Source organism: Petaurus breviceps, unplaced genomic scaffold, assembly GCF_028583685.1.
Source record: "Petaurus breviceps papuanus isolate PSGF00001 unplaced genomic scaffold, PetGlider_PUasm1.0 98, whole genome shotgun sequence".
Lineage (NCBI taxonomy): Eukaryota > Metazoa > Chordata > Mammalia > Diprotodontia > Petauridae > Petaurus > Petaurus breviceps.
The window spans coordinates 31,544,800-31,562,148 of record NW_027187460.1 but is presented as its reverse complement, the minus strand read 5'-3'; the positions used below and the strand labels follow the sequence as shown (position 1 = coordinate 31,562,148).

General features: G+C 41.1%; 1 protein-coding gene across 9 annotated transcripts in view; it reads left to right on the top strand.

Moving 5' to 3' along the window:
- ZHX2 (zinc fingers and homeoboxes 2) overlaps window positions 1–17,349 on the top strand; it is a 225,903-nt gene that overhangs the window by 19,152 nt on the left and 189,402 nt on the right. The window contains exon 2 of one of the 9 annotated variants that reach the window (XM_069081263.1): window positions 3,624–3,747. The exons of the other annotated variants lie outside the window; for them this stretch is intronic. The gene's annotated coding sequence lies outside the window, so the exon portion shown is untranslated. The remainder of the gene's footprint in view (window positions 1–3,623; window positions 3,748–17,349) is intronic. 9 annotated transcript variants of the gene reach the window in all.

Below are 17,349 nucleotides of genomic sequence, written 5' to 3'. Positions count from 1 at the left end.
CTGAAGCTGGATTTGAACTCAGAAGATGATTCTTCCTGATTCCAAGTCCAGTGTTCTATCTTCTGTGCCACCTAACTGCCCGTTGAACCCCAAACTAGGTTCTAATAACCTGGCCTTTGACAGCATAGCAGAGTGGTTAGGAACCTGGTCGAGAAGACCTGAGATCAGATCTTGTCTCTGACACTAACTAGCTCTGTGTTCCTGGACAAGTAATTCAAGAAGTTTCTTTACTTTCTTCATCTGTAGAATGAGAAGGTTGGATGTAAGGACCTCTGAGGGTTTACCTCAACTCTCAGTCTGCGATACTGTGGGGTGGCAGAGTGGATAAAGTGTTGGCTTTTTCCTGCCTTGGATACATACTACTTGTATGACCATTGGCAAGTCATATAAATTCTCAGGGTTTATGGTAAATTCTCCAAGATTATATGGTACAGACTACTAGGCTGATCCACATTGGTGAAGAGAGTTTCTCTACCCCTACTTTCTTGTGCTGATGAAATTGTAGGTGCAGATCCCCAGCTCCTTATTCCCACCCCCAATACTATGATAATGAACAGAGAATTGTATTTAGAGTCAGAGGACTTGGCTTTTAGTCTTGTCACTACCAAGAACTCTCTGGTCTTGAGGAAATCATCTCATTCATCTGGGCCTAAGTTTTCTCATGTGTATGGGGAAGGGTTTGTACCCAAAGACCACCAAGGTACCTTGTGGCTCTGACATCCTTTGACTCTTTGAAGTGTTAAAAGGCCACATAAATGTGAGTTATTATTACTTACCTCTGGTCACTGGGTTGTTGTGAGGAAAATTCTTTGTAAATATTAAAAGCACTGTATAATCAATCATAAGTTATAATTGTTATTATTACCAACCTCAGAGTTGCAAAGAAAGTTCTGTGTAATTCTGTCCAATTAATTGACTGATTGAATTTATTAAGAGAAAAGTAGGGAGGATCCCAGAATGCTTTGGTGCTTAAAAATTGGCAGAAACTCCCAAAGAAGGTATCACCTCAAAAGTCTTTTTTTTTCCACTTAAGGAGTAGAAAGGAGGAAGATTTCTTTTTCATTTAAAGGAGGAAGACTTATAGAGAAATATAGATGTAAGCCCATCAGGAACATTACTAATACAAATTTCTTCCATAGTTCTCCTGTCCTTAGGTTCAGAGAGACCCAGACCCTCCCCCCTAGTATACTGGTATGCTGAACGATGCCTTTTGGTGTGATGCGTTTTTATAGTGGAGATTTTTAGTCTCTAGGATGTGGGTTGATCATTACCTGAGAGGTTAGGTGTTGCTGTAGCCCAGAGAGTACAGGAGGCCTCTTGTCCAGTTAGTAAACCAAGCAAGCATTTATTAAGCCCTTTCTGTGTGCCAGGCATGTGTGCTAGACCCTAGGAATATAAAAAACATACAAAGAAGATATATGGTTACCTTGAAATGAAAGGAATTATTAGAAATGAGACCTCCTGCAGAAGGTAATTAGAGCTAATTCTTTTTTTTTTTTTTGCTTTTTGGAGGGCATTTGGGGTTAAGTGACTTACCCAAGGTCACACGGCTAGTTTTTTGTGTTAAGTATCTGAGCCTGGATCTGAACCCAAGTCCTCCTGACTCCAGGGCCAGTACTCTACTCACTTCGACACCTAGCCGCCCCGACTCAAGCTAATTCTTGAAGAAAACCAGGGATTCCAAAGGGTAAAGGGCATGGTGGTCAGATCTTAACTTAAGGAATATCTCCTTGTCAGCTGTCTGAAGGATGATTCTGAGGGGGAGAAACTTAAGACAGAGGTCTTAAGACCTAGGATCACTGCAAAAGTGCATTTGAAATGTGATGGACTAAGGTGGCAGATGTCTGACTAGAGAGTGATATTGGGGAGGTTAAATCATGGTTTGGTAACTGATTTCATTTATGGGGCAAGGAAGATCAAAGAGTCAGGGTGATGTTGGGTTAGGAAACTAGGAGCTTGGGAGAATAATTCTACTCTCAACAGAAAAAGAGAAGTTTGAGAGAGGGGATGAGTTTGTAGGGAAATATGGGTCCCATTTTCAACATGTTGAATTCGAGGTTGTCTATGGGATGTCTCAATTGATGATACTGGATTGGAGCCCAGGAGAGAGACTGAGGTTGGGTTTATAGATGTCTAGTGATGAGCTGATCCTGGGGAAAGCATGATGTCTGAGGAGTCAAAAAGCCAAGCAGAGCAGGCAGTGGGTTATAAAGGGTTGTTGGGAAATAAAGATTAGAAAGGATTGAGGAGTGATGGGAGAGAAAATGGAGGCAATGGACATAGCTTTTCTTACAGTTTGGAGAACTATAGGATAATAATCTAAGGAGATCATAGGGTTTAGTGAAGGTGTTTAAGGGTGGGAGGGATGAGCATGTTTGTAGGCAGCAGAAAGACCCGTTCGATTGAGAAAGAGTGACTCTATTCTTGAGGAATAGGGAAGTTTGGGAGTGGGGATGAGTTTGTGGAGGAAGGTGAATTACATTTTCAACATGTTGAAAATGGCCCGATAAATATTCATTGAATTGAATCGAAGAATAAGGCAGTGGAAGATAATGGGGGAAGTCTGTTGAAGAAGAAGGGAGGGGATCAGGGGCATATGTAAAGTGGATGGCCTTGGCAAGAAGAAGAACCACCTGGTTGTCAGAGACTGGCAGAGTGGAGGGAAGAATTGGAGGGGGATATAAAGGGCTTTTCACATGGAGAGAAGAAAGGAGGGAATTCTCAGTGAATGGCCTCCATTTTCTTGGTTAAGTAAGAGGGGAGATCCTCAATTGAGAGGATGAGAGGGGAAGTGTAGGGTCTTAAGGAAAGGGAAAAGCATTGAGGAGAGGGAAGCAAGGTAGGGAATCAATGAGGGAGGAATACAGGGATTGCCTTGCTGTGGTAAGGGCCCAGTAGAAGTTAGATAGCATCAACACATAGTTGGCATTTAATAAATATTTGTTGACTTAAACTGAATTAGAACAAATAGGCAAGTCTACATCTCCACTATAATATCACCACTCATGGGTTTGTTTGTTTTTTCCTTCCATGTCTCTGAAAACTGCTGCCCCCACCCCCCAAAGTTTTTCCTGCCAAGATTATGGAGGCCAGTTTTAGAGTGAAGCTTGGCAGGGATGTACCGTCCCAAATTTCTCATTATGTTTATTACACAGTGCAAACTTGTGCTAAGCTTAGACCTCCCTGCTTGGAGCCCTGTATGCTGAAATAACCAGAAAGGGATGTTTTGCACTTGGCTCAGATCTGAGTATTTAACTCTGGCCACAGGGGGAGTTAGGAGAGCTAGTGTGGCTTATGGGACTCATCCATAGTTGGCCACTATAGACCATGGCTACTTCAGAACTCATTCTTACCTTGATGTTTTTAGGCTGACTGGGTGACTTAGAATATTCGTTGTAAAATAAGATAGAGACCATGAACTTTTCATAGTTTTAGGCAGAGCATCTAGGTGGTTAGAGCGCTGGGCCCTGAGTCAGGAAGACCTGAATTCAAATCCAACTCAGGAGTTCAAATACTAAACTCTGTGTCCCTGGGCAAATCACTTAACCCTGTTTGCCTCAGTTTCCACATCTGTCAAATGAACTGGAGAAGGAAATGACAAACTATTACAATATCTCTGCCAGGAAAACCCTAAATTGGGTCATGAAGATTTGGATACAACTGAAAAATAGCTGAAAGGAGGATGAAGACTAGACTGCCCGTGATACAGGAAACTCCTAGAAGAGGAAATTTTCACTACCAATACAGGTTGGCACCTTTTCTGAAAATCATAATGTTGGAGAGCACCAAAACTATAAAATACCTTGCCTATTGTTAGGCAGCTAGTATGTGTCAAAGGCAGCATTTGCTTCTGAGGCCAGGTCTTTCTTTATTTGCCATTCCATACCATGTCTCTGAGGCTAAGGAGATGGTGAATGTTGTAGTTAACAGCCAAATGACTTAATAGTGCTATGCTTCAACTTCTCCATGGGGAAAGGCCTGTGAATATTTTTTCCCAGAAAAGAGAATACTTAGGGAGAACATATATAATCACAATGAAGATGATGACAGTGATGATGACAATGATGAAGAACATAATAGCCACAAAAACAATTATCGTCAGCATCTGTATATGGCACTTTAAGGTTTGCAGAGTGCTTTCCAAACATCTCATTTTATCCTCACAACTCTGGGAGGTCTTATTATGCCCATTTTACAGTTGAGGAAACTGAGGTAGACAGAGGTAAAGTGACTTGCCCAAAGGAAAACAGCTACTAAGCTGAATTTCAGGTCAGGCCTTGCTGACACCAGTTCCAGTGCTCTGTCCACCAGCTGCTTCTACAAGTCACTTAGCCTCTGCCTGCATCAGTTTCCTCATCGGCAAAATTGGAATAATAGTAGCATCCTCCCACTGTTGTTATGAGGATAAAGTGAGATAATATTTATAAAGTGTTTCCCAAACTTTAAAGTATTGTGTAAATGTTAGCTGTTGTTATATTATTGTCTTCAAGTATGTGAACTAGAGACAGTAGCCTTATTCTTTCTGGCCCCAGAAGGCAGAATTTGGAGCCATGAGTGGAAGTTAAAGCTACAGATTTCAACTTGATGGAAGATAAAACTTCCTGACAATAAGCATGGAGAGGGTTGTTCGGAGAAATAGTGAGTTCCCATCCCTAGCAATATTCAGTGAAGCTGGGCAGCTGCTTGTCGGGAATGTTGAACCCATTGTTCAGGCACAGGTTGGACTCAGTGGCCACTGGGGTCTCTTCTGGCTCCAGGATTCTGTGACTGCTTTGAACCTTTGGCAAGAAAGACGCTCTCCAAATAGAGAATGTTATTTGTGTTATTGGGTAGCCAATCCGACAAGTATTTATTAAGCACCTCCTGTAAACAGAGCCCTATTAGGTACTGGGCATATAGCTCACATTCTGGAGGTGGGAGGGATGAAATATATAAGCAGATGAGTATAAAAAATAATTACAGGAAAATTCCTAGTTTCCTTGAGCTCATCTCAGATGCTCCCTTCTACATGAGGCCTTTCTTGATCTCCTTCTCTGCTAATACGTTCCTCCCCAAATTGTTGTTGTTTAGTTGTTTTTAGTTGTGACCCCTTTTGGGGAGTTTTCTTGGCAGAGATACTGGAGTGGTTTGTTACTTTCTTCTCCAGCTCATTTTACAAATAAGGAAACTGAAGCAAACAAGGTAAAGTGACTTTCCCAGGGTCACACAGCTTGTAAGTGCCTGAGGCTAAATTTGAACTTGGATCTTCCAGACTTCAGGCCCACCACTCAATCCATTGCACCTCCCAGCTTCCCTGAATTACCTTCTATTTATTTTATATACATTTTGTCCATATATATGTGCTCTCTCTCCTAATGGAATGTAAGCTCCTTGAGGGCAGGGACTCTCACATTTGTGTTTGTCTCCCTAGTGCTGAACTTAGTCCCTGGTACTGGAAGCACCTAGGGGGCATAGTAAATAGAACACTGGGCCTGGACTCAGAAGACCCTGAACATGCACTTAACTTCTGCCTGACTTAGTTTCTTTAGCTAATAAAATGAGGATAATAATAGCCCCTACCTCAGGGGGCTGTTGTGAGGATCAGGTGAGGCAGTATTTGTAAAATGTTTGGCATAGTGCCTGACACATAAGTAGGACCTGATAAGTCGCCATTCCTACCCACCCAATTCCCCTCCAGTAGGTGCTTGTTGACAGATTGGCCCAATGATTGAAGTGATTGATTGAGGAAGGTGAGAGCATTAACAACTAACAGGACCAGGAAAGACTTGTAGAAGGCAGTGGCCCCTGAGCTGAGACTTGAAAGTGAGAGATTTCAAAGAGGTGAGGAAGAGGGTACATTCCAGCCATGCAGTCAACTCTCCATGTCCATGCTTATTGAGGGGAAGAAAGGGAGTAGATATTACCAAGGTCAAATGATAGTTTCTTTGAGACTTAAATACATACCTTTTGTCTCTAAAAATTTTTTTTAATTGCTTTCAGATTTAAATTTTTTCTTTTCTTTTTTAATTATAAGCTTAATAAACACCAACAAATGTGAACATTGAAATTATACAAAGGGAATAAAAGGGGATTGTGAATGAGATTGTGAACTGTGATGTACCAATTTTTTTCCCTGCTATGTATAGCTGTTTTTATTTTATAGAAGTCAAATTTAACTTGTTAATTCATCATTGTCTGATTTATCTGTGTCCGCTTCTGAACTTCCTTCTACTCTCTTCTGTTTTAAAAAATATTGTTCATGGTTGTTTTTTTTCCCTTTTCTCCCACCTTTTTTTTTTTTAGTATCTCTGTCACTTTCCTGCAATTCTGCCCCCATCTCAAAAAAACAAACAATAAAAAAGCTTTCCCTTGTATAAGTACACTTTTTTAAATGGCATATTGATCTTATCTGAAAATATATATCTTATTCTATACCTCTAGTCTATCACCTCTTAGTTAGGAGGCAAGAGACATGTTTCATCATCAGTCTTCTAGAGTTATGACTGGTCATGGTATTGATTTTCACAGTTGTTTTCGTTTTCTTCCATGTAATTGTCATTTTGTAAATTGTTTTCCTGGTTCTGCTCACTTCACTCTATAATCAGTTTATACAGGTCCTCTCAGGCTTCTCAGAATACAAGTTCTTTCAGGCTTCTTGTCCCTTTTATAATTTCTTAAAGTTTAGTAATATTTCATCACATCTATATACCCTAATTTGTTCCACCATTTTCTAGTTGTTGGGCACACACTTTTTTTTTTTTTCAAATCTTTGCTGCTGGGAATATTTTCATACACATAGGTCCTTTCCCATCCTTGAGCTGTTGAGGGTATCATTCAATCAACAAGTAGTTATTAAGGGATTACTATGTAAGCCCTTAAGCCTAGGCCCTCTGCTAAATTCTGAAGATAGAGAGAAAGCTGAAAGCAGGGTCTCTCCATTCTCAGGAGCTCACATTCTAATAGGGAAGACAACATGTAAATCACTTTGTACATTCGAGACATAAGCAATGTAAGTAGAAAGTAAGGTGAGGAAAAACCCTATCAGTGAGGGACCAGGGAAAGGTGAGATATGAGCTGAATCTTGAAGAAGGAAGTCAGAGAAACCAGAGATTGAGAAGGAAGAGTGCTCTAGGAACAGAGGCAGCCATCGAAAAGAAAGGGAGTTAGGAGATGGAACATCCTTATGTCTTTTTAAACAGCCTATTAACCTTCCTAATTATTTCATGTATATTAAAATGAGAGTGACTTTGGGGTCTCGTCCAGCCTCAAGATTCTGTGATTCTGAGCTTGCCTTTCTGGAGCGCTTAGACAGGAGCAGTGATTAGCATTGAACTGGGTTGTCAAGAGAAACTTCTAGGGATGAACTGTTGGTGATTATAAGCTACAAGTCTCTGATTAAGAATTGATTTGTCTGTTCACTCCACTGGAAGCTAGGTAGTACATAGCCTAGAGTGTTAGACATTTAATCAGAAAGATCTGAGTTCAAATATAGACACTTACTGGCTGTGTGATGGTGGGGCAGTGACTTAAGTTTCTCCTTGCCTCAACTAAGGGGTAACCAGGTAGCATGTCAGGCTTGGAGTCAGTGAGTTCAAATCTGGCCTCAGACACTTATTAGCTGTGTGACCTTGGACATATTACTTTGGACATTTTGCCTCAGTTCCTCATCTGTAAAAATGATCTGGAGAAGGAAACAGCAAACCACTCCAGTGCCAAGAAAACCCCAAATGGGGTCACGCAGAGTTGGACAAGATTAAAATGACTGAACAATGAAAACAACCCAGGGTTGTTGTGAGGATAAAGTGAGATAATATTTGTAAAGCATTTTGCAAACTTTAGTGAAACTCCCCAGGCAGGATCCTAATTGGACTGTCCCATTGCACAATGTAATCTCTCTTGGGGACTGCTCCTTCAATGCCTCTGAGCAGTGATTTTAGGACATTTCTTAATGGCAGCCAGTCTAAGAGGTGTCCCAGGGAACAGATGTGAGTCATTCTAGCCAATCAGGGCCCACCTCATTCTCCTGTACTTTGGAACCAGTCAGTCATCAGGTGTTTTTAATATTAAATGTTGTGGTCAAGTGGAGAGAGACTTGGATTTCCAATCAGAAGGGCCAACTTTGAATACTAGATCTGCCACTTAACTCAGCTGTTTGATATTCTGCAAGGCCTGCAACCTATCCAAGTTTTAGTTTCCTTTGTAATTTAGATAAGGCAATACCTGCACTCCCTACCTCACCAGGTTTTACAAAAGTCCAATGAGCTACTGTATATGGAGGCAGCCTAGTGCAATTGAAAATGAAGTCAGAGGACTTGGGTTCAGATTCTGACTGTACATCTTACCACCTGTGGAATCTCTCTGGACCTCGTGTGTGTGTGTGTGTGTGTGTGTGTGTTTTCAAGATCATGCCTTTTAAGCCATATGGGTCATTTTACACATAAGGAAACTGAGGACCAGTGGGGTTAAGGGACTTATCCAAATAGCTGAACCAAGGGCCACATCTATAAAATAAGGGATTTGGACAACATAATCTCTAAATTCTGTTCTAGCTGTTGTAAATCTATAACCCTAGTGTTGAACTGACTGCTCCTAAAGGCCCAAGTATTAACTGTTATCATTGAAAGTAAAGGATCCTGGGGGCGGCTAGGTGGTGCAGTGAATAGAGCACCAGCCCTGGAATCGGGAGGACCTGAGTTCAAATCCAGCCTCAGACACTTAACACTTACTAGCCATGTGACCTTGGGAAACAACCCCAATTACCCTGCCTCCAAAAAGCAAAAAAAACAAAAGCCAAATCAGAATTAGTGACCTTGGGCAAGTCACGTAACCCCAATTGCCCTGCCTTTCCCCTCCCCCCCCACAAAAAAAAGAAGAAGAAAAAAGAAAGTAAAGGATCCTTTACTCTGTACAAGGTCCTGGGTTAGCTTTTGGGAACAGAAATATTGAGTCTCTTCCCTCTTCTGGTTTAGTTCCCTCAATTACGGGGGAAGAATGGGTCACCTCAGTGATGCCCAGTGTTTGTTGTTATGCAAACCTCTTTCAATAACAACAACAAAAATGTGGCACGAATTTCTTAGGATAATTCTATATACTAATAATATTCTGATGATTATTTACCATTAAAGGCACCGTGAACGAATTTGGGGCATTAACCCTTTATGTCACCATCCATAAACCATGAAATGGGAATCACTGGAGTAGATACTACCTCCCAGGGTGGTGGTGAGGATCAGAAGATTTAATATATGTACCACACATGGTAGACACTATATAAATGTCAGCTATTATTGTTAATTCTTATTAATCTTGAATGCCCCTTATAGTTTCCAGATCCTGTGACATTATCATTACTCATATCAAGTATAAAAGTGCCCCCTTCCCTTAGCAAGCTTACAATCAATTAAAAGTAAAGGATACTTTACTCTGAGTAGAGGCCTGTAGAGTCAAGTTTTGGGGACAAAACTAAGACCCATGTAAGAGAGAACACTTCAAGACAGTTTTAAATTGTGTGGAGCAGATACTAATAATAACTAACATTTATAGAGTGCTTTGAGGTTTCCACAGTGCTTTTAATATATGATATCATTTGATTCTCATGACCTCCCTGGGTGGTAGGTGCTGTTGTTAACCCCACTTTGTAGATGAGGAAACTGAGGCAAGCAGAGGTTTAATTGACTTGCCATGAGCCACACTGCTAGTAAACGGCTGAGATAGCATTCAAATTCATGTCTCCTGATTCCAAATCCTTCCTTCTCTCTAGAATTGTGACTCTTTCATTAGGCAGAAGGAGGATTTATCTGAGATGTCTATGTCAGGATGTCTTTATTTTTTTTTCTTTCCTTCGTGAAGATAAATTTTATTCATTCATACCTTTTTGGATATTAGAATCATTTTCAGATATTATACTTTCCCCCACCTTAGTACTGAACTATACCTTGTAACAACGAAAATCAGTTAACTAAAAACTGAAACAGTGACTTTGCCTGATGGTGGATACAAAACGACTCTCCAGCCCCTCTTTTACTCTTGTCTCTGCTTTACTAGAGGAGGGAGGTATGTTTTGCTATTCATTCTTCCAGATCAAGGTGGTTTTTATACTGGCAAAAGGTCGACTTCCCTGTAGTGGTTTGGGTTTTGTTTGTTTAACATTTCTATTACAGTAAATATTATAGTGTATGTAGTTCTGCTTGTTTCACTCCAGGTCAGTTCATTCAAATCTGCCCTTGTTTTTCTGAATTTCTCATATTCATCACTTCTTACTTCCCAGTAGTATTCTATTACATTCATACTCCTCAGTTTGTTGAACCACTCCATAGTTGATGGGTACCTGCAGGCAGTAACACTACATCAAGATATCTGAGTTCCTCAAAAGCACCAAGTTACATAAAATCTCAAAAACAAAACAAAACATAGAACTTATGGGGGGAAATGGGGCGTAAGGGAACAGTGCTCAAAAACTTCATCTGTAACACATAAAAAAAATTTTTAAAAACAGTTGCCAACTTTTATACATGTTAAACAGTTAAGAGATACATAAATATTACATTACAATTAATAGCAGCCTTGTCAGAGGCCTTGGGCTGTTGCTTAGACTTGGCCCAAGGCTACGAAGCAAGTTGGACAGGCCATAATTCTGGGCTTGGAGGCCAGAGGCCATGGCAGAAGGGGGTGAGAGTGGTGAGGACCAACCCACTTATGCTCACAGCTCCTGCTGCATCAGGAAATATAGTATAAATATGGCCCATCACCTTGACCAAGACCCAAAGTTTGCTTTAAGAAAGTGGGAATCAGAAAGATTACAGACTGAATTATTTCGAAGTAATGCAATTTTCGGTGTTCTCTAGATGTTTCTCAAGAAACTGAGCAGAAACAAACTTGAAATTCAAGTTATGCTGAAAATGATCCCTAATAAATCAATCTCATTGAGACAAGTTGGAGTTTTCTAAGCAGGTGTGACAGCAGAACTGACGGTACCTTGTTTATAATATGCTATGCAAAAGTAGCACCACAAATAATGCTACTATGATTATTTTGTCTTTTTCTTTCTTTCTTCCTTTCCTTCTTTCTTTCTTTTTACTTTTTGGAGAGAGGGAGGTCAGGGTAATTGTGGTTAAGTGACTTGCCCAAGGTCACATGGCTAGTAAGTGTTAAGTGTCTGTGGCCGGATTTGAACTCAGGTCCTCCTGACTGGAGGGCTGGTGCTCTGTTCACTGTGCCACCTAGCTGCCCCATACTATGAATATTTTGGTAAATACGGGACAGAAGTCTTGGGACTTTTTGGAATGTTTGTCCAGTAATACACATTTTCTTTTCCTTTAAAGAAATGTATTGTTATCTTGTACTTTTATGTAACCTTCTTTTCTGAATACACCTGTTTCCTCCTCTACCCAAAGAATAATAAAGAGAAAAAAAATTTCATCAAAAGTAACCTACACAAACAAATCTGACAGTAGAGGCAATAAGTCCCATATAGATCCCCCACTCTGGAAAGAAGGCAATAACATTGGTTCATTTTCTCAGCTCTTCTCTGAGGCAAACTGCCCTTTTGGGCATTATTGTTGTTCAGTCATTTCAGTCATGTCTGATTCTTCATGACCCAATTTAGAGTTTTCTTGGCAGAGATACTAGAGTGATTTGCCATTTCCTTCTCCAGCCCATTTTACAGATGAGGAAACTGAGGCAAATAGGGTCAAGTGACTTACCCAGAGTCACAGCTAGTAATTGTCTGAGGCCTAATTTGAACTCAGGTCTTCCTAACTCCAGGCCCAGCCCTCCATCTGCACCATCCAGCTGTCCATGAAGATTATCCGTGCTTTCATTAACACTATACAAATAATTATTTAGGAGCAGCTTCAACATCCCCCCCCCCAAAAAAAAAATCAAACAGACAAACAACCTAGTCACTTATTAATTCTGCCACTTCTAGGTTTTTGTTTTTGTTATTTACATTGTTATTTTGTATATTCCTTACTTCACCCTTGTTGAGTTTATAAAAGTCTTCCTTTGATTCTGTCATTTCTTATAATATACACTCTCTGTTTTCATACATCAGGTGGCCTTCCCTCCACAAAGGCCTATTCCAAGGCCTCTTGGCATGTGAGTAATCCTGACGTCCCAGAGTTTTTTATATTGATGTTCAGGCAGGTCTTAATGGGGTTAAGTAACTTGCTCAAGGTTACACGGCCAGGTGTTTCCGGGTGGGTGCTAAGTGTCTGAGCCCGGGATTCGATCTCCGGGTCAGTCTGACACTGGAGCCAGTGCTCTTACTTGCTGTGCTACCTGGCCGCCCCTGGACATCTTATTTCTAATCTGTATGGAGGCATGTGGGACATTAAAAACAGAGAAACTCTAAGTCTAATCCTTTAACCTTTAACCTTTGCCACCATTTTGTCTTCTTCTTTGTCCATTTCCTCTGCCTCTTTATTCTGATTAAACTCTGGTGTCCAGCCTGGTGTTGTCTGACTGTGCCAGCCTCCCAGTTATTCAGACAAGGTAGATAGGGAAAGCAGCTGCCTCCTCCAACATCCTGCCACACTTACTTCTCTCCTAGAGAAACCAGTTGGGAGGCATTCTTCCCCAGGCCTATTCCTTGGGGCCTGTACTACACAATGGAGTCATTTGCACTGTAGGAGCTGGTCCAGTGTCAGCCAAACCTTCCCATCTGACCGGGCATGTTGTTGTTTCTGGATGGCCTGCTGTTTGCCCGTACCTACCTGCCCCCATGTGTCTTCTGACTTAAGTTTTGTTCCCAAGTCCAGTCTAGATTAAATAAGATTCTTCTTGCCCTTCAAGTTCAGTTTTGAGAGGAGCAGTTACTGAATATCTCAAGCACTTACCCAGCATTTAGAAAAGTAGTGTTTTTATTCTGCTCAAGCAGTTACTGGAACTGCTAACTCACATTATTTTCTTAAGCAATAGGTCTTTGGAGGTCAGTGGGCTGTAGAGGACCCATGAGTCTAGTGAACAAAACAACCCAAACTCAGTTAAAGTAAGTGTGTGTGTATTCACAAGTGTGTATGTGTGCAGGCTCACAAACAAAAGTAAAAAGACAGAGCAGCAGAAAGTTAGATGTTTGGGAATCTTTTGTTCAGCAGCATGTGGGTGTTGGTGTGCAAACTTGAACAGCCAAAAAGACACATCTGGACTGAAATTTTATATGCCAAGTTTCAGTGTGGTGCAGCCTAAATAGATATTAAACCCTGTAAATCAGACTTTTTAATGAATATAAGATGCTACATTTAAAAAAAAATTCACTAAGCCAGCCATTAGAAATTCTCCTTGTCTTAGGTTTGGAGAGACAGACTCCTCAATTTATTGCTAATTACACACTTTGTTAAATTCTCAGGCACTTTGGGCGAATTATAGTTTTAATAAAACCATTACTTTAAATAAAAAATTTATTTCCAGTCTCCCCTTAATGAACCCTTGTTGTTATAGGGTTTTTATAAGTGTGGGTTAGAAGACACTTCCTCAGGACTGGAGGTTTAACATATGGGCTCATATCTGTGTTCGTTGGGAGAACAGTGAGTAATATTTCAGTTTCAGAAGGCAAGTGATTTAGGATGAAGGGAAGGAGAAGCTAGTTATTAGCCAATTCCCTGCTCACCCCCCCCCCACCATGAAGATTAAAATGTGGCAGCTGCTTTTTTCTTTCTTCCCTTTTTTCTTCTAAGGAAGCCATTTATATTCTTGATTTCTATCCTTCCTGCCAGCAACGTAAGTGATCATAATAATAATAAGTCAAGGACCTATGATTTTGTCAGCGTGGGAACCCCTTCTGGGAATATAGATTTCAACTCACTTCTAACTTATAGAAAGAGTGGCCTTAGTAAGGTTAAATGACTTTTAGTTACTCAAATATGGTCACACAGCAAGTCTGTGTTATACGTGGGACTTAAATCTAGGTCTGCCCTGACTTTGGGTCTCAGGCCCTACACCATGAAGATTATCCATGCTTTCATTAACACCATGTGAACGATTACTTAGGAGCAGCTTTTAAAAAGGAAAAAAAAAAGACTTTGTGTGTGTGTGTGTGTGTGTATAGATATATATATATGGTGTGCACACATGCACATACATGTTTACACACCTACGTGTGTGTTTGTGTGTGTGCATGAATGTGTATTACATATATAGCTGTTGGGTTTTAAAGGAAAGGAACAAATATTTATATGTGTGCCAGACACTGGGTTAAGAGCCTTACAAATATTATCTCATTTGATCCTCACAACAAAGTTCAGTACTATTATAATTTCCATTTTACAACTGAGGAAACTGAGGTAAACAGGTGAAATGACTTGTCTGGGACCATACAGCTAGTAAGTGTTTGAGGCTGGATTTGAACTCAGGTCTTCCTGACTTCAGGCTCAGTGTTCTATCCCTGGGCCATCTTTTTCTCCATAAAGACTTAAGGAGTATAGATTTAGAGTTGGAAGGGACTTTATGTAATCCAGCCTCTTATTTTAGAAGTAAAGGAACTGGGAGTGGGAGAGTGACTTGTATAAGGTCACCCAGTAGACAGTATGGCTAGTGTCGATGTATCATATTGGAAAGAGTATCATATTTGTAATTGGAACCATGTTTTTGAATCCTGGATCTGTCTCTTTTGGACCCTAGTTTCCCCATCTCTAAAATAAAAGGGTCCAGGATCACTAAGACCTCTTCCAGCTCAAAACCTAACATCCTTTGTGACAGAGAGGGGATTTTGAACCCAAGGCTCTGGACTTCCACTGCAGTGAGAGAAGATGACCATTTTCCAGTTTACTTCAGGAAGGCTATGAAATGTGGGACAAGAAGGGTTCTCTGCCCATTTCCCAGGGGGAAAAGGTTAGTTATTTGCCTGCATGTTGCTAAACCTCCTGGGATTTAGGCTGAAACTGATTTACAGTAAAGAGGGGAGGGGACAGGGAAAGTACTTGGACATTTACCAATTTAGGCTGCTTGGCTTTCAAAATTAATGGCTCATCCTGGTGGGGAGGGCTGAATCTGGACCCAGAGATCTTTCCAGCTCTCCCTCATCCATTGGAATGTGATGTTTATTTACTGAATTGTGTATCCCTGTTTATCTTGAGAAATCACTTTTCCCAAACGCTAAAGGAGGCTAGAAGGCTTCTCCTAAGGTTGGGCCCCCAGTTAATATTTCTGGGGTGTGTTTATGTCTGTGCCTAGGAGGGGGAGGGGAGACAGAGATCAAGGAAGGTGGTGATCTCTTTGCAAAGCAGACACTTGCCTGACCAAAGGTGTTTGAACTCTGTGAGGAGGCCCCTAAGCTTTTACAGCTTTCATGCTGTCCCAGCCTTCCTCCTTCCCCCATCCCCATCTCCACCCCCCCTCCTGTCCTAAGACTTGCAACCTTGGTGTTACGGGGCATGAGAACCTGAAAGCCAAATTAACCCAGAGCAGAAGTGAAGAGACTTTCTCATTTCCTTGATTTCAAGAAGTGAAGACTCAATTCCTTCCTTTCCATTCCCCTGAATAAGGAATTGCCCACCTTTGGCCAGAATCAGGCTCAAGTGTAGTTAATAGCATGAGAAATCACTGACTCAGAATCAGAGGCTGTATATTCCAACTTGGACATTTTATACACAAGGACCTGATTTGCCCTGAGTCATTTAGGTAATAAGTGGCCAAATCTATATTTGAACCCATGTTCAAACTCCAAACCCAGTGCTTTTCCCACTGTGTGTTAGTCTGTGTCTTAATACTTGGGAATACTTGGGATCATTTACTTGGGAATATATGATCCCAAGTATATGATATAATATCCATGTATGTGTATGATATAATACTTGGGAGGTGTAAGGCACCTTTAAAGTTAATCTAATCTGATTCATTCATTTTATAGATGAGTAAATTGAGGCCCAGAGTATAGCTAAATTCCTCTAAAAGACTGTCTGTAATAGGTGCCTCCACTACTTTCTTCTCTCACTCTCTTCTTTATTTATTTTTTTTGCTTTTTGGAGGAGGGAAGGCTGGGCAATTGAGGTTAAGTGACTTGCTCAAGGGCACATGGCTAGTAAGTATTAAGTGTCTGAGGTTGGATTGGAACTCAGGTCCTCCTGACTCCAGCGCCGGTGCTCTATTCACTGCGCCACCTAGCTGCCCTCTTACTCTCTTCTTAAGCTCTTATAATCTGGCTTCCAACTTTCTCATTTCACCAAAACTGCTCCCTCCAAAGTTACTAATGAGCTGCCAGATCCATTGGCCTTTTCGTAGTCCTCATTCTCCTTGACCTCTCTGCAGCCTCTGACCCTGTTGATCACACTCTCCTTCTGAATATTGTGATACTGTCTTTTCTCTAGGTTTGTGGAACACCACTCTGCCCTGTTTCTCCTTCTATCTGTCTGACTGCTCCTCTGTCTTCTTAGTTGGATCCTCGCCCACATCATACCTTCTAACTGTAGATGTCCCTCAGGATTCTGTCCTGGGCCCTTTTATCTTTTACCATTACATTTCTTCATTTGGTGATATCATCAGTTCCCAAGGATTTAATTACCATCTCTAAGATGCTGTCAATTCTGAAATCTACCCTACCTGCCCCAGTCTCTCTACTAATATCCAATCTCACATCTCCAGCTACCTTTCAGTTATCTCAAACTAGATGTCCAGTAGGCCTAGTTTCCTGGTTGGTCCCCTCCTTCTATCTTCCCTATTACTGTGGAGGGTAGCACCATCCTCCCAGGCTCCCAGGCTTGCAACCCAGGAGTCTTCCACTCCTCACTGTCTCTTACTCCACTACACCCCTCCATCTAATCTCTTGCCAAAGCCTATTGATTTCTTCTTTGCAAAATCCCTCTCCTGTACCTCTCTTCTCTTCTCTGTTACTGCCATCCCTCTAGTGCAGCCCCCATCACCTCATGCCAGGATTACTGCAATAGCCTGCTGGTGGATCTGCCTGCCTCAAATCTCCCCCTGCTCTAGTCCATCCTCCCTTCAGCCACCAAAGTGATTTTTCTCAAAGCCTAAGTCTGATCATGTTATTTCTACTCATGAAACTCCAGTGGTTTCCTGTCACCCCCAGGAGCAAATACAAAATTCACTGTTTGGCATTCAAAGTCCTTCATGACCTAGCCCCCTCCTACCTTTCCAGTCTTCTTATACCTTACTCCCTGACGTATTCTGTGAGCCAGTAATGCTGTCCTGTTTACTTATTGATTAATAACTCATTTTGTCCTAATGCCTAAAACAGCCCTATAAATTAATTAATGTTCTCTTTTATGATGCTGATCTTATCATAACCATATTAGGCAGTTCTAAGACTATCAATTGAAGAATGGATTGGTAATAGGAGATTCCTCACCAGGAAACTTCCAAAAGTGAAGAAATCACAGGTTCCAACAAAACAATGGTATTAATAGTACATAGTAACAT